Consider the following 25,033-nt stretch of genomic DNA (forward strand, 5'->3'; position numbering starts at 1 on the left):
GAGAGAGAGAGAGAGAGAGAGAGAGAGAGAGAGAGAGAGAGAGAGAGAGAGAGAGAGAGAGCAGGAGAGAGAGAGCAGGAGAGAGAGAGCAGGAGAGAGAGAGCAGGAGAGGGAGAGCAGGAGAGAGATAGTGTTAGTGGGAGAGAGGGAGTGGGAGAGAGGGAGAGTGGGGAGGGGAAGAGTGTGTGTATGGGCGATGCGGGGGACTGGGGGTGGGGGGGGGGGCGGAGATGGCGACTAAGTCAGTTCAGGTCAGATGGTGGGGTCAAGAGGGGGGGGATAGTAAGGTCCTATCCCAGGTGTTAATGCCTTTTCCCCTGACTGAACAATTGTGTATGTGTGTGTGTGCACGTGTGTGTGTGTCTGTTTTAGCGTGTGCACACTTGTGTGCGTGGATACGTACGTGGGCGGGCGTGCTTGTATGTGTCAAGATATCCCTTATGCGTTACCTCTGCCTAAATGAGCCACTCTGAGATTTTTAAATATATATGATATCCTGAACGAGAATTTGATAATCTTTTACCTCAATCTGTACACCTGATTAATTGACCAGAGAGGGGTACATACCAGACTGCCTCCCGCTCACACAACCAGATGAGTAAGGGCAGGGCGATGTATGATGACGATGTTTATCCTTCGTTGTCTCCCACTAGGTGATTCACTAAATGCTGGTAGATTGATGAGGTCTTCTTCTCTGTCTACACAAAGCTCTGGAGTCAGTCACTGTATCGTTATGTGACAGTTCACTAATTCACTGTACCACTGATCACAGTCACCACTCACAGCACAATCAGGTAGCTCCACGGCGGGTCGTCCCACCCGGTCAGGTCACACACTTACATGCACCGGTGATGCACTAGCTCCACTTTCGGTTTCTTCGCCAAATCTTCGCACTATCGCTAGCGATATGACTATGCTATGTTGCACCCTGCAAGCTACACACTGCGAGAAGCCAAATACTATGATCTAGCCTCTATACTCCTTCAATGTCCCGAGAAATTTACGAATTTCCGCGGACCTCACTAATCGCGTGTGTCTCCTACCGTCTCCTCCTGTGTGTGTCAAGAACAACTAGATGAATACAACTAGGTAAACACACACACACACATACACTCACAACAACAAAAATATAAAGAAAGTAGAGAAAAACTGCAACAAACGTATGACACAACTCGACGCTGGTGACAGGAAAACAGGCCAGCAAATATTCAATAAAGATCTCAAAATAAAATTCAGACTCACTGAGCAGTAAATCATTCACTATGATTTACTATTCGGACCCCACGATCAACCAACAATTGAAAATTCATTCATCTACTAAATACAGTCTCTTTGCAGCCACTCTCTCCAGCAACTCACCCGAGAATGGCTTGGACATCTCCTCCTCCCACACACCTACACAAGCCATCACCGAACTCATAATAGGACACCAGAAACCCACTATATTCACTCGCTGCTCAACAGATGGCGTCACAGCCACTCTCACGTCTCTATAAAATAAAAGTTCTAGTTACGGTAATATATCTTTAACAATTACTAAAACTGACATTAACAGACGCATCAATATGACCGCTTTCCTCATAGATATATCAACGCCTCATTAAATAAAATCCGGGGTGTCTTTTCCGCAGAGTTTTTATGCAATGCCGACTTAAATGTGTTAATACAAAAAGGAAACCATTAATGCTGGAGAGAAAGGGAGAGAGTGAGAGAAAGACAGAGACAGGGGCCGCGGAGAGCAAGAGGCTGTTATGGAAGATGCGGACAAGAGCTAATGGCGAGAAAAGGGATGTGGATGAATCTTTCATGCAAAGTGCACGTATGCCGAAGAAGAGGGAAACATGCAGAATGATGGGAAGAAAGGTGGAGAGGGGGAGGAGATGGATGTTGGGGATTATGATGCAGATGGAGTAGCAAAAGTGGGGTGATGAGATAGGGAAGAGAGGGAGGGAGAGAGAGAGAGAGAGAGAGAGAGCAGTAAGAGGAGTGTTGTAAACATCTTCATTTTCTGTAGGCGTTTCGTGCCAGGAAACAGTTATGCAACACATTACAGCAATAAAGCCAAACTTGTGTCCCCCAACTCGTGGAATCAGTAGCTGTATATCACTTGGGGGACTGCAGCGCCGCCAAAACTATTGGCCACCATATTTTTGTCCCAGTTATGAACAACACCGCGAGTTATGTGGATACATTTTAGTGCTGGCAGGTCCTTGGTCGTCCTGTTATCAGTCATTCCCACTAAAGAAGAGCACATTGATGCTTTCTATTTCCTCCCTTTTTCCTGTTAATACTTTCTACCGATCTAGGTTTTCAATCACAACAGAGAGATAGAGAAACAGGGACACAGAGAGACAGGGAGAAACTGAGACAGAGACGCAGAATACAGGGGAAGAATGTGACAGGTAAGGGATGGGTAGATATATAATAGGATTCGAGCATGTTTCCATTTCTCATAATTATTCGTGAATTAGTGTTTGGTTGAATGATACTGTTCAATCTGGGTACCTAGTAGACTCTTCCATCGGATTGACCCTGGCACTGATTGGCACTAACTCACCTGAAAGATATTGTTGATAGGAACGTCATTCCTACAAACAAAAATCAGAAAATGCAGCTGATAATTTATTATAAAACCAAAAAACGGCCAATCTACTCATGAAAAACTCTCCAGACACCAAGCAGAACGCTTTGAAGAAAACCAACGTCGTCTATGCCTTTAAATGCTCACTTGGGGACTGTAAGCCTCAAAGAACTCAGTATATAGGCAAGACAACAACGTCTCTTTCCAGGCGATTAACAATGCATAAACAACAGGGCTCCATCAAGAAACATATAATCTCTGCTCACAACCAGACCATCACCAAAGAAATCTTAACAAACAACACTGAAATCATCGATAAGTACAGCGATAGCAGGCGGCTCGACATCAGCGTGGCACAACACATCAAAAAATCCACTCCAGCAATCAACAGCCAATTAATGCACCACTATATTCTACCCGTTTCAAGGCACCGTATGGGCCAATAGGCCCTCTGCAGTTACTTCCATTCTCATGTACCCACCTCACCCAATACTCACCTCACCCACAACCAATAAAAAGCAAGTGTTGTCAAATGTTTCATACACAGTTTATCAACTGTATCATATTTGTAGTGTTAAGTGTAAAGAAGTCATTGAGAATGTAAGAAGGCCTTACGAAACGTTGCTAGGCGTCAGATCATTAATAAAAATGAATTTCGGAGAATTGATATTTTCGTTACCACCGATAGTGAAGAAAAATTTCGTGTTATAATTATTAATCTTAGTTTTTCGGTCATATTGAACAATGTATATATATATGTATATATATATATATGTATGTATATATATATATATATATATATATATATATATATATATATATATATATATATATATATATATATATATATATATATATATATATATATATATGTCGTACCTAGTAGCCAGAACTCACTTCTCGGCCTACTTTGCAAGGCCCGATTTGCCTAATAAGCCAAGTTTTCCTGAAATAATATATTTTCTCTAATTTTATTCTTATGAAATGATAAAACTACCCATTTCATTGTGTATGAGGTCAATTTTTTTTTATTGCAGTTAAAATTAACGTAGATATATGACTGAACCTAACCAACCCTACCTAACCTAACCTATCTTTATGGGTTAGGTTAGGTTAGGTAGCCGAAAACGTTAGGTTAGGTTAGGTTAGGTAGGTTAGGTAGTCGAAAAAACATTAATTCATGAAAACTAGGCTTATTAGGCAAATCGGGCCTTGCATAGTAGGCTGAGAAGTGAGTTCTGGCTACTAGGTACGACATATATATATATATATACATATATATATATATATATATATATATATATATATATATATATATATATATATATATATATATATATATATATATATATATATATCGTACCTAGTAGCCAGAACGCACTTCTCTGCCTACTATGCAAGGCCCGATTTGCCTAATAAGCCAAGTTTTCATGAATTAATTGTTTTTTGACTACCTAACCTACCTAACCTAACCTAACCTAACTTTTTCGGTTACCTAACCTAACCTAACCTATAAAGATAGGTTAGGTAGGGTTGGTTAGGTTTGGTCATATATCTACGTTAATTTTAACTCCAATAAAAAAAAATTGACCTCATACATAATGAAATGGGTAGCTTTATCATTTCATAAGAAAAAATTAGAGAAAATATATTAATTCAGGAAAACTTGGCTTATTAGGCAAATCGGGCCTGGCATAGCAGGCCGAGTACGACGTTCTGGCTACTAGGTACAACATATATATATATATATATATATATATATATATATATATATATATATGTCGTACCTAGTAGCCAGAACGCACTTCTCAGCCTACTATGCAAGGCCCGATTTGCCTAATAAGCCAAGTTTTCCTGAATTAATATATTTTCTCTAATTTTTTTCTAATGAAATGATAAAGCTACCCATTTCATTATGTATGAGGTCAATTTTTTTTATTGTTGTTAAAATTAACGTAGATATATGACCAAACCTAACCAACCCTACCTAACCTAACCTAACCTTTCTCTATAGGTTAGGTTCGGTTAGGTAGCCGAAAAAGTTAGGTTAGGTTAGGTTAGGTAGGTTAGGTAGTCGAAAAACAATTATTTCATGAAAACTTGGCTTATTAGGCAAATCGAGCCTTGAATAGTAGGCTGAGAAGTGCGTTCTGGCTACTAGGTACGACATATATATATATATATATATATATATATATATATATATATATATATATATATATATATGTCGTACCTAATAGCCAGAACGCACTTTTTGGCCTATTATGCAAGGCCCGATTTGCCTAATAAGCCAAGTTTTCCTGAATTAATATATTTTCTCTATTTTTTTTCTTATAAAATGATAAAGCTACCCATTTCATTATGTATGAGGTCAATTTTTTTTATTGGAGTTAAATTTAACGTAGATATATGACCGAACCTAACCAACCCTACCTAACCTAAGCTAACCTATCTTTATAAGTTAGGTTTGGTTAGGTAGTCGAAAAAGTTAGGTTAGGTTAGGTTAGGTAGGTTAGGTAGTTGAAAAAAAATTAATTCATGAAAACTTGGCTTATTAGGCAAATCGGGCCTTGCGTAGTAGGCTGAGAAGTGAGTTCTGGCTACTAGGTACGACATATATATATATATATATATATATATATATATATATATATATATATATATATATATATATATATATATATATATATATATATATATATATATATATATATATATATATATATATATATATATATATATATATATATATATATGTCGTACCTAGTAGCCAGAACGCACTTCTCAGCCTACTATGCAAGGCCCGATTTGCCTAATAAGCCAAGTTCTCATGAATTAATTGTTTTTCAACTACCTAACCTACCTAACCTAACCTAACCTAACTTTTTCGGCTACCTAACCTAACCTAACATATAAAGATATGTTAGGTTAGGTTAGGTAGGGTTGGTTAGGTTCCGTCATATATCTACGTTAATTTTAACTCCAATGAAAAAAAATTGACCTCATACATAATAAAATGGGTAGCTTTATCATTTCATAAGAAAAAAAATGAGTTTTATGAGCTGTGGAAAAGAAGTTCCTGTAAAATAGTCTGATAGGGGGTATAGGTGTTGTGTTGGTCTTTTGTGTTGGTCTATAGGTGTTGTCTTTTTTTTCCACAGCTCATAAAACGGAGGAGAGGGTCCTGAAAGATATTGTTAATAGAAACGTTATCCCTACAGACAAAAATCAGAGGATACAACTGCCGATTTACTATAAAACCAGAAAAACGGCCAGCCTACTCATGAGAAACTCTCCAGACACAAAACAGAACGCTTTAAAAGAGACTAACGTCGTCTATGCCTTCAAATGCCCTCTTGGGGACTGTAAGCTCCAAAAAACCCAGTATATAGGCAAGACAACAACATCTCTTTCTAGGCGTTTAACGATGCATAAGCAACAGGGCTCCATTAAGGAACATATAATCTCTTCCCACAACCAAACCATCGCTAGAGAAATCCTAGTAAACAATACAGAAATCATCGATAGATACAGCGATAGCAGGCGGCTTGACGTTTGCGAGGCATTACACATCAAGAAGTCAACACCAGCAATCAACAGCCAATTAATGCACAACTATATTCTACCCACCTCAAGACTCCGCTTCAATATAGAAGCATCAAGAAATATGGACCAATAGGCTTTCTACAATCACTTCTATTCAATACCCATTGTTTCATGTTCTGGCTTGTGTTGATGAAATTAATACCTTATTAAATACCACCTCACCCCATCCACCTCACTCAAATGTAGATATAAACAAAATCGGAGATGTGTAAGTTCTATTCAGTTGTGTATGTGTTAACTAAAGTCTTTGAAAATGTAATAAGTTTTACGAAACGCGCTCAAGAGTCGCGTCAGACTAGAAATAAAAATGAATTTTGGAGAATTGATTTTTGAATTACCTCCAACAGTGAAAAGAAATGTACGAAAGATTGAGAAAATTCGTGTTAGAATTATTAATCTTACTTTTTCGGTCATATTTAATAATATATATATATATATATATATATATATATATATATATATATATATATATATATATATATATATATATATATATATATATATATATATATATATATATATATATATATTGGTGTATACTGGCAGCAGGTTTTCTTTCAAACATATTTCATTGAATATGACCGCATATTTATTATTTTCTGGTTTAGGGCTTCTATCCCTCTAACTATTTTCTTAGCATCAGGGCTTAATTGAAATAGGAGTTCTCCAAAACTCATTTTCGTACTTTTAAGGTGAAGAAAAGAAGTGATTTACTATAGAGTGTATTACACTTATTTGTATAATTTGCACGACGTTTCGAACCTCCATGGTTCATTCTCAAGTGAACAGATCTTACAAGACTAGTTGATTTTATACCCGCATTAGGTCAGGTGATAATACAATGAAGGTGAAAACATGGGGGGATACATAAGGGATAAACATAGGGGCTGCAGAAGGCTTATTGGCCCATACGAGGCATCTCCTATCTAAACACAAAGATTAATCCAGTGTAATTGGCCTGTTATGTTGGACATTGTCTTCTGTGTTGGCATCGATATGTTCTTGTCTTGTCCTTACTCTCATGGTGGGTAGAGTAAATAGTTCCGTGATTTGGTTGTTCATGGTAGGTCGCTCTATTCTTATGTGAATTGCCTCAAGAATTTGTAATCTTCATGTATATGTTCACTGTGCATGGTTGATTTGTAATATAATTTTATTGGGGGTGTTGTGGTTTCTGTTCTAGGTTCTGAATTATACCAACGGTCCAAGTAAAGAGAGGAAAGAAGAAAATATAAAAGAGGAAAGAATAATGAAAGAAATAATCCGTAAAGGAGTAAAAAGCACTACTCCTAACCAAAACATAAACCTGATAATATTCTACAAAACCAAGAAGACTTCCGAACTCCTTATCAAAAACAGCCCGAAGCCGACGGAGAACCCTCTACAGCAGTCAAGCGTTGTATACATGTACACTTGCCCCCCACGAAGGATGTAACCTTCAATGTAAGTACATAGGTATGACGTCGACCAAGCTGACGAGGCGTTTGACATGCCATCTTCAATCTGGTGCCCCTAGGAATCACATGAGACAAGCCCATGACATTACTCTAACAAGAGAAATGTTGAACAAGAATACTTGCATAATAGACAAAACCCAAGATTCAAGAAGATTACAAATTCTTGAGGCAATTCACATAAGAATAGAGCGACCTACCATGAACACCCAAATCACGGAACTATTTACTCTACCCACCATGAGAGTAAGGACAAGACAAGAACATATCGATGCCAACACAGAAGACAATGTCCAACATAACAGGCCAAATACACTGGATTAATCTTTGTGTTTAGATAGGAGATGCCTCGTATGGGCCAATAAGCCTTCTGCAGCCCCTATGTTTATCCCTTATGTATCCCCCCATGTTTTCACCTTCATTGTATTATCACCTGACCTAATGCGGGTATAAAATCAACTAGTATTGTAAGATCTGTTCACTTGAGAATGAACCATGGAGGTTCGAAACGTCGTGCAAATTATACAAATAAGTGTAATACACTCTATAGTAAATCACTTCTTTTCTTCACCTTAAAAGTACGAAAATGAGTTTTGGAGAACTCCTATTTCAATTAAGCCCTGATGCTAAGAAAATAGTTAGAGGGATAGAAGCCCTAAACCAGAAAATAATAAATATATATATATATATATATATATATATATATATATATATATATATATATATATATATATATATATATATATATATATATATATATATATATATAAATATATATATATAAATATATATATACATATATATATATATATATAAATATATATATATATATATATATATAAATATATATATATAAATATATACCTGGAGTATGCAACAAAAACACCGCCATAAACTCCATCGGTGGTGTTATCCGCTTTCACACCTTCAACGAGGAAAGATGCAGTGGTTCCCACCAGCTTCCGAAGGGAAGCAATGGCCAGCTGCCATTAACAGTTAGGGAAGAGACTCCCATTAACCTAATCTCATCTGAGAACCTCACCCAAGCGATCATAGCGACGTCTGCTAGAACATTACCACACATCCCAAAAGCAGCCCGCCCAAATGCAGCAGCCAAACTTTGTAATCTTCTGAAAAGGGTCAATGATGCACCGGAAAACATTCAAGCGTGGCATAATGTCCTTCTGTTTGGCAATGTATGCCTCACCGTCCCTCCAAGGAGGGACAAATCACTTGCTTCCTCGGTCCTGAGGGCGATAAATGAATACCCAAGGGGGGACAACCTAGTTCGCCTGCCGCTACGAGCAAAACACACCCAACGCAGAAATGGTAACAACAACATACCGGAAACGTACAAAATCAGAGCACAAATCACCAAGAAAATTGAAGAGGGAAATACCGCAAGTGCTATTAGAGTCCTCACCAGTGACGAGAAAATTGCTCCTCGAAACTCAGCCACAGCACGGGCCCTGCAAAGCAAGCACCCACCCAGAGCCCCTCAAGGCGACAACATCGTTCCGCCATCAGCCGACACCATTTCAGACCCATTAACAGTTGGTGAATCTGAGGTCTACAAAGCAGCCCTTTCTTTTCCACCTGGGTCAGCAGGCGGCTTTACAGGGTTAAAACCTCAACATATCAAGCAAATGTTAAATCCTGCGGTTGGTGATGCTGCACAAGATCTTCTTATGGAACTCACAAGGTTCGTCAACATGTGTCTGGCTGGTGAGATACCTGAGGTCATCAGGCCTCTCTTTTTTGGTGCCTCCCTCTGTGCTCTCAAAAAGAAGGACGAAGGAATCAGGCCAATCGCTGTTGGCAACACTCTCCGACGCCTGATTGCCAAGGCTGCTACGAGGGTTGTCAGCCAGCAAGCGGCTGAATTGCTGAAACCAATCCAGCTAGGATTTGGAATCCCCCAAGGCTGTGAAGCGGCTGCCCATGCAGCACGAGCATACATCACAAACATTTCTGATGAAAAGGCCCTGCTCAAACTGGACTTTAAGAATGCCTTCAACATGGTAAGAAGAGATGCAGTACTTTGTGCCGTACATCGCCATTTCCGGCCCCTCTACCCGTTCATACTATCGTGCTACAGTGGCGAGTCAAAACTGCTCTTTGGTGAACATGAAATCAGATCATGTGAAGGTGTTCAGCAAGGTGATCCTCTTGCCCCCCTTCTTTTCTGCTTAGTCTTAAAAGAAATCACCGAAAGCTTGTCCAGCGAGTTCAACATCTGGTTTTTGGATGATGGCACTATAGCTGGCACCGTAGACCACCTCTTGTCAGATATCAGGAAAATAAGGGAGCAAGAAGTAAGCCTGGGTCTCGTCCTGAACCCTTCCAAGTGTGAAGTAGTCTCCTCCAACCCAGACATCGTAGCTAGAATAAGGTCTGCCTTGCCTGGAGCCCATGTCATTAGGGCCGAGAACAGCACCCTCCTTGGAGCTCCCCTCGGGTCTAACGCCATTGAGGAGATCCTCGACAAGAAAATCGCAGACCTTAGGAGGATGGAAGACAGAATAGGTGACATCGATGCCCACGATGCTTTTTATCTCCTCACCAAATGCCTATCCCTTCCGAGGCTAACCTACTTTCTGAGGTGCGCCCCATCTTACAACAACCCAAAGCTTGACGAGTATGACCTCCTACTGAAGACCATGCTGGAAAAAGTTGTTAACCTCTCTCTCAACGAATGCCAGTGGAAACAAGCCACTCTTCCTGTCAGGCTCGGTGGCTTGGGTGTCCGCACCGCCACCCAAATTGCAGTCCCAGCCTTCCTGTCTTCCTCCTCAGCATCAGATGACCTGGTTAAGGAAATTCTACCTGACACCCTGAGTGATGTAGCGGGGATACAGGACCCCCACTACACGGAATGTGACACGAAATGGGGTGCCATGACAGACCCAGCACTCAGACCAGCCTTGCCGAAAGCCAAGAAACAATCCAGTTGGGACAGCCCCATTGTAGACAAAGAAGCCACAGCTTTGCTGGAGGCAGCAACAACCCCCAGTGATCGTGCACGCCTCACAGCTGTGCAGGCTCCCCATGCAGGGGACTTCCTTCTGGCAGTCCCTATGTCTGCGACAGGCACACGTCTTGATCCGCAGGAGCTCCGTATTGCAGTCGCTCTCCGCCTTGCTGCCCCTATCCACACTGTTCACAGGTGTATTTGCGGCGAGGCAGATGCTGACGAATATGGATTGCATGGCCTGCACTGTGGAAAATCGGGTGGTTGGCACACTAGACACGACGAAGTCAACGACATCATTAAAAGAAGCCTTGCCTCTGCTCAGTGTCCAGCGGAGAGAGAGCCCCGCAACCTACTGAACCGTGACTCTGTTAGCTTTGCCGGCCGACCAGACGGAATCACACTGCGTCCGTGGAAGGGTGGCAGGCAGTTAGCATGGGACTATACTTGCGTATCCACCCTGGCAACGACATACATCACCCTCTCTGCCGGCACGGCAGGAGCCGCAGCGACACACAGAGAAAAACAAAAGTCAGTCAAGTACAGGCAATTAGATCAAAGGTACAATTTCGTTCCAATAGGGTCTGAGACCCTAGGCCCATGGGGTGAGAGTGCAAGAAGGTTTCTTAAGGATCTTGGTTCCAAGCTCATTGACACCACAAGAGACCCTAGACCAGCAAGTTTTCTCTTTCAGCGCCTCAGTGTCGCGATCCAGAGGGGAAATGCCCGCTGCATCCTCGGTTCCTGCCCGGCGTCGGAGGAGTTCGAGGAAATCTACAGCCTCTAGGAAGCGAACTTTTTCTTGTGTCCTCTTAATGTTCATTTTTTGTATAAAATCAGATATGTAACTGTATAACCTTGCATAATAAAGTGTACATCATAATAAAAAAAAAAAAGGGGGTGGTAGGAGAAGTGAACACTCTTTCGTATTCAGAGTTAAATGTCAAGTTTTTCCCTGAGTGCTCTGTGTTCCCTTCTCTGAGGCTGTGGGTCCCTATAATTACACCAGTGGTGGTACCCCCATAAATATATATATATATATATATATATATATATATATATATATATATATATATATATATATATATATATATATATATATATATATATATTTATATATATATATGTATATAGATTTAAGTGTGTGTGTGTGTGTGTGTGTGTGTGTGTGTGTGTGTACTCACCTAATTGTACTCACCTAATTGTGCTTGCGGGGGTTGAGCTTTGGCTCTTTGGTCCCGCCTCTCAACCGTGTGTGTGTGTGTGTGTAATCACCTAATTGTACTCACCTATTTGTGCTTGCGGGGGTTGAGCTCTGGCTCTTTGGTCCCGCCTCTCAACCGTCAATCAACTGGTGTACAGATTCCTGAACCTATTGGGCTCTATCATATCTACATTTGAAACTGTGTATGGAGTCAGCCTCCACCACATCACTTCCGAATGCATTCCATTTACTAACTACTCTGACACTGAAAAAGTTCTTTCTAACGTCTCTGTGGCTCATTTGGGTACTCAGCTTCCACCTGTGTCCCCTTGTTCGCGTCCCACCACTGTTGAATAGTTCATCCTTGTTTACCCGGTCGATTCCCCTGAGGATTTTGTAGGTTGTGATCATGTCCCCCCTTACTCTTCTGTCTTCCAGTGTCGTAAGGTGCATTTCCCGCAGCCTTTCCTCATAACTCATGCCGCTAAGTTCTGGGACTAGTCTAGTAGCATACCTTAGGACTTTTTCCAGCTTCGTCTTGTGCTTGACAAGGTACGGGCTCCATGCTGGGGCCGCATACTCCCGAATTGGTCTTACATATGTGGTGTACAAGATTCTGAATGATTCCTTACACAGGTTCCTGAACGCCGTTCTGATGTTAGCCAGCCTTGCATATGCCGCAGACGTTATTCTCTTTATGTGGGCTTCAGGAGAGATCTGGCTCTGGCTCTTTGGTCCCGCCTCTCAACCGTCAATCAACAGGTGTACAGATTCATGAGCCTATCGGGCTCTGTCATATCTACACTTGAAACTGTGTATGGAGTCAGCCTCCACCACATCACTTCCTAATGCATTCCATTTGTCAACCACTCTGACACTAAAAAAGTTCTTTCTAATATCTCTGTGGCTCATTTGGGCACTCAGTTTCCACCTGTGTCCCCTTGTGCGTGTTCCCCTTGTGTTAAATAGACTGTCTTTATCTACCCTATCAATCCCCTTCAGAATCTTGAATGTGGTGATCATGTCCCCCCTAACTCTTCTGTCTTCCAGCGAAGTGAGGTTTAATTCCCGTAGTCTCTCCTCGTAGCTCATACCTCTCAGCTCGGGTACTAGTCTGGTGGCAAACCTTTGAACCTTTTCCAGTTTAGTCTTATCCTTGACTAGATATGGACTCCATGCTGGGGCTGCATACTCCAGGATTGGCCTGACATATGTGGTATACAAAGTTCTGAATGATTCTTTACACTATGTGTAATTAATGTGTATGTGTGTGTGTGTGTGTGTGTTGGTGTAAATCACGAAAAATAAACACGTGATTAAAAATGTGACAGTGTCAGAACCCGGAGGAAGAATTGAAACAGGAATTTCCTTAAGTACTTCAGTATATTAATACATCTTCAGAAGGAGTAATTTAGAAGTCAAGTATTGGACATATATAGGCAGGAGAGAATGGTGGAGTGAGGTGAGGTACAATGAAAATTGATTGGGAATTAGGTGGACACAAACATGAGCCGCACAAGAACTGCAGAAGGCCAATTGGGCCATCCGATGCAGCTCCTATTCATATCCACCAACAGGCCCACACATGGATAATAATAGCATAAGATAGTAAATATTTACAATGAATTAGTGAGACAAATGTGTATCAATGATCCTACTCAAATCGCCCTTTAATTGATCTATCAAAAATGGATCTAAGTTATATAAACCACAGCTAATGTTCAAATTACTTTCTTCTGTAATCCGCATCAAAGCAGATTCACTTATGTTCCTGTTCTAAGTACTTTTACAATTCGTTATTGAAGAAGTCATCTCCCAATCACTTTGGTGAGCATCTCCTGACAGATGAACAAACAAAGCATTAGACAATTGGCCATGTCCTACAGAGTATTTTTGTTGCGAAATTCATAGTGTTCCAGAGCCACTGTGTTAAAGCTAAAGAGTTCCAGAGCCACAGTGTTTCAGTTAAAGTGTTCCAGCGGCACAGTGTTCCATCTACAGTGTTCCAGAGCCACATTGTTCCAGGTAAAGTGTTCCAGAGCCGCAGTGTTTCAGCTAAAGTGTTCCATAGCCACAGTGTTTCAGCTAAAGTGTTCCAGAGTCACAGAGTCCCAGCTAAAGTGTTCCAGAGCCACTGTGTTCCAGCTATAGTGTTCCAGAGCCACAGTGTTTCAGCTAAAGTGTTCCAGAGTCACAGAGTCCCAGCTAATGTTTTCCAGAGCCACATTGTTCCAGGTAAAGTGTTCCAGAGCCACAGTGTTTCAGCTAAAGTGTTCCATAGCCACCGTGTTTCAGCTAAAGTATTTCAGAGCCACAGTGTTTCAGCTAAAGTGTTCCAGAGCCACAGAGTCCCAGCTAAAGTGTTCCAGAGCCACTGTGTTCCAGCTATAGTGTTCCAGAGCCACAGTGTTTCAGCTAAAGTGTTCCAGAGCTACAGACTTCCAGCTAATGTTTTCCAGAGCCACATTGTTCCAGCTAAAGTGTTCCAGAGCCACAGTGTTCCAGCTAAAGTGTTCCAGCTAAAGTATTCCAGAGCCATATTGTTCCAGATAGAGTGTTCCGGAGCCACATTGTTCCAGCTAAAGTATTTCAGAGCCACATTATTCCAGATAGAGTGTTCCAGAGTCCCAGTGTTCCAGAGCCACAGTGTTCCAGAGCCACATTGTTCCAGCTAAAGTGTTCCAGAGTCACAGTGTTCCAGAGCCACAGTGTTCCAGAGCCACATTGTTCCAGCTAAAGTGTTCCAGAGCCACATTGTTCCAGCTAAAGTGTTCCAGAGCCACAGTGTTCCAGCTAAAGTGTTCCAGAGACACAGTGTTCCAGCTAAAGGGTTCCAGAGCCACAGTGTTGCAGCTAAAGTGTTCCAGAGCCACATTGTTCCAGCTAAAGTGTTCCAGAGCCACATTGTTCGAGCTAAAGTGTTCCAGCGCCACAGTGTTCCAGAGCCACAGTGTTCCAGCTAAAGTGTTCCAGAGCCACATTGTTCCAGGTAAAGTGTTCCAGAGCCACATTGTTCCAGGTAAAGTGTTCCAGAGCCACATTGTTCCAGGTAAAGTGTTCCAGACCCACATTGTTCCAGAGCCACAGTGTTCCAGAGCCACATTGTTCCAGAGCCACATTGTTCCAGGTAAAGAGTTCCAGAGCCACATTTTTCGAGCTAAAGTGTTCCAGCGCCACAGTGTTCCAGAGCCACAGTGTTCCAGAGCCACATTGTTCCAGGTAAAGTGTTCCAGAGCCACATTGTTCCAGGTAAAGTGTTCCAGAGCCACATTGTTCCAGGTAAAGTGTTCCAGAGCCACATTGTTCCAGCTAAAGTGTTCCAGAGCCACATTGTTCCAGGTAAAGTGTTCCAGAGTCACAGTTTTCCAGAGCCACATTGTTCCAGAGCCACAGTGTTCCAGAGCCACAGTGTTCCAGAGCCACAGTGTTCCAGGTAAAGTGTTCCAGAGTCACAGTGTTCCAGAGCCACATTGTTCCAGAGCCACAGTGTTCCAGAGCCACAGTGTTCCAGGTAAAGTGTTCCAGAATTACAGTGTTCCAGAGCCACATTGTTCCAGAGCCACATTGTTCCAGAGCCACATTGTCCCAGTGCCACAGTGTTCCAGCTAAAGTGTTCCAGAGCCACATTATTCCAGATAGAGTGTTCCAGAGCCACAGTGTTCCAGCTAAAGTGTTCCAGGTAAAGTGTTCCAGAGCCACAGTGTTCCAGAGCCACAGTGTTCCAGCTAAAGTGTTCCAGGTAAAGTGTAGAGCCACAGAAGGTGTTAGTAAATAAGGGATCTGGGGAGGGAGTTTCTCACGACCTGTCCCTAGCTGGTCGTATCTCAGTTTTTTATAATTGAGTGAGAGAGTGTAAGTGAGAGTGAGAGTGAGAGTATCTAGTATGGATAGGCTTACGATGAGCCTATCTTAGAGGAAGGGAAAACTCTTAGCCTACTAACAGCAGTCAACATCCGTCAACTTCTTTGCCCATTTGTATTAAAAAGCCATGGCGTGAAAACCACTCGCGACGTTTAAGGATCAGGAAAAACATTTAATGACGTTCCAAAAGCTTTACAAACATTTTTAACAAAATCTGAATGCGGAATTTAAAACAAAAACGAGGCAGAATATATTGAGTGGTGGTGCACTGAGAGGGAGTTGCTGGGCAAACTGGGGAGTGTGTAGGAGCCAAAGCGACCATCACATGGCTATCATGTGATGTCAAAGCCGAGCATAGTTGAGCGTGAAGAGGCCAGGGGGCGCGCTCACAGTCAACGCTTTTGTGTAACCTCACAGACAACACTTTATTATTATTATTATTATTATTTATAACCAAACAGTGTCCTATCACGGAGCTTTTTTTCTATAATAATTTAACTGGTTTATGTACCGTTTAAGGAAACTTTCATGTGTAATAAACTAGTCAATACACCATCATAAGGAACTTTTCTCTATATAGACTGACAAGTTATTGTTACATGTAGCGCTTTCCCGTATAACTCATCACGAAAGAGTTCTTATCTAACCTAACTGGGAACTTTTCATCTGTAACTGGAAATGAATGGCTTATCATAACCTTTCACCAATTTCTGTAATATATATATATATATATATATATATATATATATATATATATATATATATATATATATATATATATATATATATATATATATATATATATATATATATATGAATGAAAACTCACACCCCAGAAGTGACTCGAACCCATACTCCCAGAAGCAACGCAACTGGTAACTACAGGGCGCCTTAATCCGCTTGACCATCACGGCCGTCAAAAGGAAGTGATAGCCGAGGCTATTTTAGCCACTTCCCCGACGGCAACTCGGATGGTAATCTTGGGCATAGCATTTCACCAAATCACCTCATTCTTTGGGGCACACGTGAGGAACACAAATGCGAACAAGCCTGAATGGTCCCCAGGACTATATGCGAATGAAAACTCACACCCCAGAAGTGACTCGAACCCATACTCCCAGAAGCAACGCAACTGGTAACTACAGGGCGCCTTAATCCGCTTGACCATCACGGCCGTCAAAAGGAAGTGATAGCCGAGGCTATTTTAGCCACTTCCCCGACGGCAACTCGGATGGTAATCTTGGGCATAGCATTTCACCAAATCACCTCATTCTTTGGGGCACACGTGAGGAACACAAATGCGAACAAGCCTGAATGGTCCCCAATGGCTAAAATGGCTAAAATGGCTAAATGCTAAAATAATGGCTAAAATAGCCTCGGCTATCACTTCCTTTTGACGGCCGTGATGGTCAAGCGGATTAAGGCGCCCTGTAGTTACCAGTTGCGTTGCTTCTGGGAGTATGGGTTCGAGTCACTTCTGGGGTGTGAGTTTTCATTCGCATATAGTCCTGGGGACCATTCAGGCTTGTTCGCATATATATATATATATATATATATATATATATATATATATATATATATATATATATATATATATATATATATATATATTGGTGTATACTGGCAGCAGGTTTTCTTTCAAACATGTTTCATTGAATATGACCGCATATTCTGTATTTATTATTTTCTGGTTTATGGCTTCTATCCCTCTAACTATTTTCTTAGCATCAGGGCTTAATTGGAATAGGAGTTCTCCAAAACTCATTTTCGTACTTTTAAGGTGAAGAAAAGAAGTGATTTACTATAGAGTGTATTACACTTATTTGTATAATTTGCACGACGTTTCGAACCTCCATGGTTCATTCTCAAGTGAACAGATCTTACAATACTAGTTGATTTTATACCCGCATTAGGTCAGGTGATAATACAATGACGGTGAAAAACATGGGGGGATACATAAGGGATAAACATAGGGGCTGCAGAAGGCTTATTGGCCCATACGAGGCATCTCCTATCTAAACACAAAGATTAATCCAGTGTAATTGGCCTGTATGTTGGACATTGTCTTCTGTGTTGGCACCGATATGTTCTTGTCTTGTCCTTACTCTCATGGTGGGTAGAGTAAATAGTTCCGTGATTTGGGTGTTCATGGTAGGTCGCTCTATTCTTATGTGAATTGCCTCAAGAATTTGTAATCTTCTTGAATCTTGGGTTTTGTCTATTATGCTATACTATACTATACTATTGTCTATTATATTATCAAAAACGCCTGGAAATCGAAATGCTTCTGGACGATATCCATAAGCTAGAAGACAACAAAAAAGTCATCACCACTGACACACTTCAAGCTGAACTACTTGCAGAAGCAGGGAAAAAACGAGGAACATATTCATCTACAATCTTAACCCCACGACTCAAAGAAGCAGCGAAACAACTAAAAAATCTGAAAGACGTAACAATAAGAAAAGCCGACAAAACAGCAGCATATGTATTGATTCCTACCCATGAATACATGAACAAAATTAGCGACATCCTAAGTGACGACTCCAAATTTCAACGAATCACGAGGAACCCCGTAGAAGACCTTAAGCGGAAAGTAAACAAAACAATTACAGCAATCAACGCAAAGAAAGGTAGTGTGCATTTCAATAAACTTCAAGGCGACTATGGCTTAGGATATGCCTACGGCAATGTTAAAACGCATAAACCAGGTAACCCACTACGCCCTATAATCAGCCAAATACCAACCCCAACTTATCACCTGGCAAAGAAACTCAATGAACTCCTAACTCCATACACTCCAAGTAAGTTTAGTCTACAATCATCAGCAGATTTCCTAGAATTGATCAAATCTACCCAGCCCGATGGAATCATCGCTTCCCTGGACGTTGAATCCCTTTTTACCAACGTCCCAGTCGACACAACCATAGGAATGATACTGGACAGAGTATACAGAGACGAGAGCACCCCCAAATTAGACATACCTGAGCCACACTTGAAAAGTCTTCTCGAAGCATGTACAAAGGAAGCCCCTTTCATCAGTCCACAAGGAGACATGTATTTACAAATAGACGGAGTAGCAATGGGCTCCCCCTTAGGAGTTTTATTTGCTAATTTTTATATGGGAACCATCGAAGATAGGGTCTTCAGTAGCAGACAAAAACCAACTGTATACTGCCGTTATGTAGATGACATATTCGTAATAGTAAAAGACTCAGATGAATTAATTGACCTAAAAAGACACCTAGAGAGAGAGTCAGTACTCCGATTTACACATGAAAATAGTGAAAATAACAGTCTGCCATTCTTGGATGTACTAATAACAAAAACAGGAACCTCTTTAAGCACCAACGTATATACCAAGCCCACCAACATAGGATTATGCCTGAACGGTAGAAGTGAGTGCCCCCAAAGATACAAAGCCAGTGTTCTCAATGCTTATATTCGTCGAGCGCTTACCCACTGCTCTGAATGGAGCAACGTGAGTAGAGAGTTTGAAAGAGTAACTCAGGTATTGGTGAACAACGGATATAGCAACGCGGAAATAAACGCTGCTATAAGAAGACACTTGGACCGTTGGTATAATTCAGAACCTAGAACAGAAACCACAATACCCCCAATAAAATTATATTACAAATCAACCATGCACAGTGAACATATAAAAGAGGAAAGAATAATGAAAGAAATAATCCGTAAAGGAGTAAAAAGCACTACTCCTAACCAAAACTTAAACCTGATAATATTCTACAAAACCAAGAAGACTTCCGAACTCCTTATCAAAAACAGCCCGAAGCCGACGGAGAACCCTCTACAGCAGTCAAGCGTTGTATACATGTACACTTGCCCCCACGAAGGATGTAACCTTCAATGTAAGTACATAGGTATGACGTCGACCAAGCTGACGAGGCGTTTGACATGCCATCTTCAATCTGGTGCCCCTAGGAATCACATGAGACAAGCCCATGACATTACTCTAACAAGAGAAATGTTGAACAAGAATACTTGCATAATAGACAAAACCCAAGATTCAAGAAGATTACAAATTCTTGAGGCAATTCACATAAGAATAGAGCGACCTACCATGAACACCCAAATCACGGAACTATTTACTCTACCCACCATGAGAGTAAGGACAAGACAAGAACATATCGATGCCAACACAGAAGACAATGTCCAACATAACAGGCCAATTACACTGGATTAATCTTTGTGTTTAGATAGGAGATGCCTCGTATGGGCCAATAAGCCTTCTGCAGCCCCTATGTTTATCCCTTATGTATCCCCCCATGTTTTTCACCTTCATTGTATTATCACCTGACCTAATGCGGGTATAAAATCAACTAGTATTGTAAGATCTGTTCACTTGAGAATGAACCATGGAGGTTCGAAACGTCGTGCAAATTATACAAATAAGTGTAATACACTCTATAGTAAATCACTTCTTTTCTTCACCTTAAAAGTACGAAAATGAGTTTTGGAGAACTCCTATTCCAATTAAGCCCTGATGCTAAGAAAATAGTTAGAGGGATAGAAGCCCTAAACCAGAAAATAATAAATATATATATATATATATATATATATATATATATATATATATATTAAACGATATTTTTTTCCCTGAGATGTTATTGAAATCTTTATGCATGTTGAGAGAGAACGCTTAGGTATAACATCCTTGCAATCATTACAATATAGCTACAGATTATTTATTTATATTTATATTATTTGTTTTACAGTTGAACTGGTAAGTTTACATCGGAATAAACGTTTGCTTAAACACACAAAAAAACATATGTACCTCAGTGCAGATTTAAAAGGTTATTGTACTTAACAGCGTAAACATTTCTGTATAACCTCAGCGTTAAAAGCTTACTTCAACTACTCAACGATTGTTGACTTTAACAAAAAAAGTCACATCAAAAGATTTTGTTTAACTTTGCATTGAAAATGTTGCAACTTCCGGGTGAAAGATTTCATCTAATTAATAAACTTTAGTTTTGCCTCACGTCTACAGTCAGGCACTTGAGTGGTACCTCCTCCAGCCTGATCTGTGCTGAGGCTGATGGAAGCATCGACTAGAGCGGATACCCCACGGGTTTGACTGATGATTGATCAAGATTAAGCCACCCAAGAAGTAGCACGGGCATGTAAATCCCTAAGATAACCACGGCAGTTCCACACTAGCTGTCTACCGCTCTTTTAACCCAAGTAATGTTAATCTATATGGGCGACAAAGAGTTTGAGCCAAAAAATGGGATATTATAAGACTGAGTTCGGTCTCTGTTGGGCAATAGTGAATTAGTGTGGGGGACGGAGAGGCTCCTCTCAGTGATATTGTCGACTCCACTCTATCTTATGGTCCATCCCTTTAACTGTCTGAAATTCAGAGTGTTGAAACCCATTTCAGTCGGTTTGTACTTTGCTGTAAAACACTTGTATATAGTGTGGATTGGGGTAGCGAGGTCTAGCACCACTGCCGTACAGAACTGATGTGATTTGAGATGCATTCCAGTTGCAGATTAGGGGATCGGCACACGAAAATCCCTTGCTTAGGGAGTACTGACTGCTCGGCAATGAGGCGTGAGTAAGCACAAGATATTTCTTCGGCTTCAAACAACGTTATTAAAAGTGCTTTCTCCACAATGGGACTGTCTCAGTTGGATTGATTGCTGCACTTTTTTGATGGGGCTGGTTCGGGTACTGGAACTACAAGAGTCCTACTCAGAGATGCATTGTTAGAAGGTTGGGTCGTACACCTTTGCTAAACCTTTAAGCCCTTCCAGTAGTATTTATTTCACCAGGTAATCTGATGCTCTATACGAGAATTCAAAGGCTGATAAGGCCATCTGGGAAGCTGTGTAGGTACTGAGGCCACCGTGTCTGACTAGATAAGTGGCGTGTTTCCTCTTCGAGTCATCGAGAGGGAGATTGAAGATATTTACTAATATGACATGAAAAAACTTGTACTCACCACGCTAACGCCATTATGGGAAGGATAACATCTCCAGAGGTAGTCTAGTGTCGTGAGGAGGTGTAATGCGTGGTCAACATTGATGTCAGTGAGTGACGCTGAAGTCCATCACCCTTAGTTAAAAAAAAATCCTTTTCAATTGTCACATCTTTGACGACCACCTTACGAGAAGCTTGAAGGAGAGTAATAGACTTAATATTGATAATCCGAACATCGAACACCCACAAATTTACATGACTTATGATAACAAAGTTGGAGGAGACAATTTCGCAGAGGGAAGAGTTTAGGATTACCTCAGTGATCCTGGATTTTTCTGATGTTATCCAGGAGAGAGAATCTGAGGTACAGTCCACAGTTCCATCGACCACAGTAATAGCTACAGGGCTCGCAGACGGGATAGGCCGTACTGAGGCAGTAAGCAATATATGATGAAACTGGCCAATTCGTCAGATTTTCTCTTAGATGATATAGGGAAAATTCAGAGTAGCTAGAGGCAATAGGCAGTGTACCGAGTCTATAGACAGTGTATTGAGTCTGTAGGCAGTGTACTGAGTCTGTAGGCAGTGTACTGAATCTGTGGGCAGTGTACCGAGTCTATGGGCAGTGTACCGAGGCTATAGGAAGTGTACTGAGTCTATAGACAGGGCTGTAGACAGTTTACCAGGGCTGTAGACAATATATTGAGTCAGAAGGAATTACTAGAGCTGTAGGCAGTATACCGAGGCTGTAGGCAGTGTACCGTGGCTTTAGGAAGTGTACCAGGGTTGTAGACAATATATTGAGTCAGAAGGAATTACTAGAGCTGTAGGCAGTATACCGAGGCTGTAGGCAGTGTACCGTGGCTTTAGGAAGTGTACCAGGGCTGTAGGCAGTGTAATGAGTATGTAGGCAGTGTACCAGGGCTGTTGGTAGTATACCGAGGCTCTAAGCAGTGTACTAGGGCTGTAGGCAGTGTACCAGGGCTGTAGGCAGTGTACCAAGGCTGTAGGCAGTGTACCAGGGCTGAAGACAGTGTACCAGGGCTGTAGGCAGTGTACCAGGGCTGTAGACAGTGTACCAGGGCTGTAGGCAGTGTACCAGGGATGTAGACAGTGTACCAGGGCTGTAGGCAGTGTACCAGGGCTGTAGACAGTGTACCAGGGCTGTAGACAGTGTACCAGGGCTGTAGACAGTGTACCAGGGCTGTAGACAGTGTACCAGGGCTGTAGACAGTGTCCCAGGGCTGTAGGAAGTTTACCAGGGCTGTAGACAGTGTACCAGGGCTGTAGACAGTGTACCAGGGCTGTAGACAGTGTACCAGGGCTGTAAACAGTGTACCAGGGCTGTAGACAGTGTACTAGGGCTGTAGGCAGTGTACCAGGGCTGTAGGCAGTGTACCAGGGCTGTAGACAAAGTTCCAGGGCTGTAAGCAGTGTACTAGGGTTGTAGGCAGTGTACCAGGGCTGTAGGCAGTGTACCAGGGCTGTTGGTAGTATACCGAGGCTCTAAGCAGTGTACTAGGGCTGTAGGCAGTGTACCAGGGCTGTAGGCAGTGTACCAGGGCTGTAGGAAGTGTACCAGGGCTGTAGGCAGTGTACCAGGGCTGTAGACAGTGTACCAGCGCTGTAGGCAGTGTACCAGGGCTGTAGGCAGTGTACCAGGGCGGTAGGCAGTGTACCAAGGCTGTAAGCAGTGTACCAGGGCTGTAGACAGTGTACCAGGGCTGTAGACAGTGTACCAGGGCTGTAGACAGTGTACCAGGGCTGTAGGCAGTGTACCAGGGCTGTAGGCAGTGTACCAGGGCTGTAGACAGTGTACCAGGGCTGTAGACAGTGTACCAGGGCTGTAGACAGTGTACCAGGGCTGTAGGCAGTGTACCAGGGCTGTAGGCAGTGTACCTGGGCTGTAGACAGTGTACCAGGGCTGTAGACAGTGTACCAGGGCTGTAGACAGTGTACCAGGGCTATAGGCAGTGTACCAGGGCTGTAGACAGTGTACCAGGGCTGTAGACAGTGTACCAGGGCTGTAGGCAGTGTACCAGGGCTGTAGGCAGTGTACCAGGGCTGTAGACAGTGTACCAGGGCTGTAGACAGTGTACCAGGGCTGTAGGCAGTGTACCAGGGCTGTAAGCAGTGTACTAGGGCTGTAGACAGTGTACCAGGGCTGTAGACAGTGTACCATGGCTGTAGGCAGTGTACCAGGGATGTAGACAGTGTACCAGGGCTGTAGTCAGTGTACCAGGGCAGTAGACAGTGTACCAGGGCTGTAGACAGCGTACCAGGGCTGTAGGCAGTGTACCAGGGCTGTAGACAGTGTACCAGGGCTGTAGACAGTGTACCAGGGCTGTAGACAGTGTACCAGGGCTGTAGACAGTGTACCAGGGCTGTAGACAGTGTACCAAGGCTACAGACAGTGTACCAGGGCTGTAGACAGTGTACCAGGGCTGTAGGAAGTGTACCAGGGCTGTAGGCAGTGTACCAGGGCTGTAGGCAGTGTACCAGGGCTGTAGGCAGTGTACCAGGGCTGTAAGCAGTGTACCAGGGCTGTTGGTAGTATACCGAGGCTCTAAGCAGTGTACTAGGGCTGTAGGCAGTGTACTAGGGCTGTAGGCAGTGTACTAGGGCTGTAGGCAGTGTACTAGGGCTGTAGGCAGTGTACTAGGGCTGTAGGCAGTGTACCAGGGCTGTAGGCAGTGTACCAGGGCTGTAGGCAGTGTACCAGGGCTGTAGACAGTGTACCAGGGCTGTAGACAGTGTACCAGGGCTGTAGACAGTGTACCAGGGCTGTAGGCAGTGTACCAGGGCTGAAGACAGTGTACCAGGGCTGTAGGCAGTGTACCAGGGCTGTAGGCAGTGTACCAAGGCTGTAGACAGTGTACCAGGGCTGTAGACAGTGTACCAGGGCTGCAGACAGTGTACCAGGGCTGTAGGCAGTGTACCAGGGCTGTAGGCAGTGTACCAGGGCTGTAGACAGTGTACCAGGGCTGTAGGAAGTGTACCAGGGCTGTAGACAGTGTACCAAGGCTGTAGACAGTGTACCAGGGCTGTAGACAGTGTACCAGGCCTGTAGACAGTGTACCAGGGCTGTAGGAAGTGTACCAGGGCTCTAGGAAATGTACCAGGGCTGTAGACAGTGTACCAGGGCTGTAGACAGTGTACAAGGGCTGTAGACAGTGTACCATGGCTGTAGGAAGTGTACCAGGGCTGTAGGAAGTGTACCAGGGCTGTAGACAGTGTACCAGGGCTGTAGACAGTGTACCAGGGCTGTAGGAAGTGTACCAGGGCTGTAGGAAGTGTACCAGGGCTGTAGACAGTGTACCAGGGCTGTAGACAGTGTACCAGGGCTGTAGAAAGTGTACCAGGGCTGTAGACAGTGTACCAGGGCTGTAGGCAGTGTACCAGGGCTA

Source organism: Procambarus clarkii, chromosome 20 (genome assembly GCF_040958095.1).
Source record: "Procambarus clarkii isolate CNS0578487 chromosome 20, FALCON_Pclarkii_2.0, whole genome shotgun sequence".
In the NCBI taxonomy this organism is placed as follows: Eukaryota; Metazoa; Arthropoda; class Malacostraca; order Decapoda; family Cambaridae; genus Procambarus; species Procambarus clarkii.